Here is a 3,005-nt window from a genome sequence, read left to right on the forward strand (position 1 = left end):
GTAGTCTAGCAAGTCAGGAAAGCAAATCATTTTTTGTTAATTGTGATTTATTTTTGCTGATTTTAGTTTTGTTTCTTGTTTTGTATTTTCATTAACTTTGCTGTTTTCCTTTAACAATGAAAAATAAGATAAATAAACTTTAAAAATACTTAGAGCTTTTATCTGTAATTATTATTATTATTTTTTTAATTATTGTTGAATCATAGCCGTGTACATTAGTGCAATCAAGGGGTACAACATGCTGGTTTAATATACAATCTGAAATATTATCATCAAAGTGTTCAACATAGCCTTCATGGCATTTTCTTAGTTATTGTGTAGACATTTGTATTCTGCATTTAATAAGTTTCGCCTGTACCTATTCTAAGATGCACTGTAGGTATGGTCCCACCCATTACCCTCCCTCCACCCTAACCTCTCCCCTCCCTTCTCCTCCCTTGGCCCTTTCCCCATATTCTTGTGCTATAGGTGGGTTATAGCCTTCATATTAAAGCTATAAATTAGCTTCATACTAGGGCTGAGTACATTGGATACTTTTTCTTCCTTTCTTGAGATATTTTGCTAAGAAGAATATTTTCCAGCTCCATCAATCCATCTAGAGGTAAAGTCTCCATCTTTCTCTAAGGCTGCATAATATTCCATGGTATACATGTACTACAATTGGCTAGTCCATTTGTGGGTCAGTGGGCACTTGGGCTACTTCCATGACTTAGCAATTATGAAATGGGCTGCAATCAACATTCTGGTACAGATGTCTTTGTTATATTGTGACTTTTAGTCTTCCGGGTATATACCTAGTAAAGGAATTATAGGATCAAATGGCAGGTCTATTTTTACATCTCTTAAGTATTCTCCAAACACCCTTCCAAAAGGAATGTATTAGTGTGGATTCCCACCAGCAGTGTAGAAGTGTGCCCTTTTCTCGACATCCAAACCAACATCTGTGATTTGGGGGTTTTGTTATGTGGGCTACTTTTACTGGGATTAGATGATATCTCAAAGTATTTTTGATTTGCATTTCTGTGATAATTAAGCATGATGTCTCTGTATGTTGTGCGTCTGTCTTTTTTAGAGAAGTTTGTCGTCAAGTCTCTTGTCCACCCTGAGATGGGATCACTTGTTCTTTTCTTGCTCATACTTTTGAGTTGTCTGTGTATTCTGGTTATTAAACCTTTATTGGAGGTATAACCTGGAAATATTTTCTCCCATTGTGAGGGATGTCTGCTTGCTATACTTACTGTGTTCTTGCCTGTGCAGAAACTTTTTAGTTTGATCAGGTCCCAGTAATGTATTTTTGATACTGCTTCAATTGCCTGGGGAGTCCTCCTCAGGCCAATTCCTTCAAGAGTTTCCCTGCACTTTGTTCAAGCAGTTTTATAGTTTCATGTCTTAAGTTTAAGTCTTTAATCCAGTGAGAGTCTATCTTAGTAAGGGTGAAAGGTGTGGGTTTAGTTTCAGTCTTTTACAGGTCGCCAACCAGTTCACCCAGCACAATTGGTTAAATAGGGAATCTTTTCCCCACTGAATGTTTTTAATTGGCTTGTCAAAGATCAAATAACGGTAAGTAGCTGGATTCATCTCTTGGTTCTCTATTCTGTTCCAGATATCAACTTCTATGTTTTTGTGCCAGTACCATGCTGTTTTGATAACTATTGATTTATAGTATCGTCTCAGGTCTGGTAGTGTGATTCCTCCTGCTTTGTTTTTATTTCTGCATAATGTTTTGGTTATTCAAGGTTTTTTCTGGTTCCATACAAAACGAAATAGTATTTTTTCAAGGTCTTTAAAATATGACAATGGTGCTTTAATAGGAATTACATTAAAATTATATACTGCTTTGGGTAGTATAGACATTTTAAGAATGTTGATTCTTCCCAGGCATGAGCATGGTATGTTTTTCCATTTGTTAACATCTTCAGCTGTTTCTTTTCTTAAAGTTTCATAGTTCTCTTTATAGAGATCTTTCTCATCCTTTGTTAAGTATACCAAATATTTCATCTTCTTTGGAACTACTGTGAAAGGAATAGAGTCCTTGACTGTTTTCTTCGGCATGGCTACTGCTGGTATATATTAAGGCTACAGATTTATGGATGTTGATTTCGTAGCCTGAGACATTGCTGTATTTCTTGATCACTTCTAAAAGTTTTGTAGTAGAATCCCTGGTGTTTTCCATATATACAATCATATCATCTACAAGGAGTGAAAGTTTGATCTCTTCTGACCCTATGTGGATACCCTTGATCACCTTTTCTTTCCTAATCGCAATGGCTCAGACTTCCATTACAATGTGAAAGAGCAATGGAGACAATGGGCAACCTTGCCTGTTTCCTATCTTAGTGGAAATGCTTTCAATTTAACTCTATTCAATACAGTATTGGCTGTGGATTTGCTGTAGATGGCCTCTATTAGTTTCAGAAATATCCCTTCTATACTAATTTTCTGAAGTGTTCTGATCATGAAAGGATGCTGGATATTATGAAAAGCTTTTTCTGCATCAACTGAGAGAATCATATGGTCTTTTTTTTTTAGTTTGTTTATGTGCTGAATTACATTTATAGATTTACGTATATTGAACCAGCCTTGAGACTCTGGGATAAATCCCGCTTGGTCATGGTGTATAATTTTTTTGATGTGTTGCTGGATTCTGTTTGTTAGGATCTTATTCAGTATTTTTGCAACAATATTCATTAGTGATGTTGGTCTGTAATTTTCTTTTCTTGTTGGGTCTTTCTCTGGTTTAGGGATCAAGGTGATGTTTGCTTCATAGAATGTGGTGGGTAGTACTCCTTTTTCTATATTTTCAAAGAAATTTAGTAATATAGGTACTAGTCCGTCTTTAAAGTTGTGGTAGAATTCTGACATAAAGGCATCTGGTCGTGGGCTTTTCTTTTTAGGCAGATTTTGTATAGTTGATGCTATTTCAGAAATTGATACAGGCCTGTTCAACATTTCTACTTCATTCTGGCTAAGTCTTGCTAGGTGGCATTCTTCCAAGAATTGGACGG

This window comes from Nycticebus coucang, chromosome Y (assembly GCF_027406575.1).
Source record: "Nycticebus coucang isolate mNycCou1 chromosome Y, mNycCou1.pri, whole genome shotgun sequence".
NCBI lineage: Eukaryota > Metazoa > Chordata > Mammalia > Primates > Lorisidae > Nycticebus > Nycticebus coucang.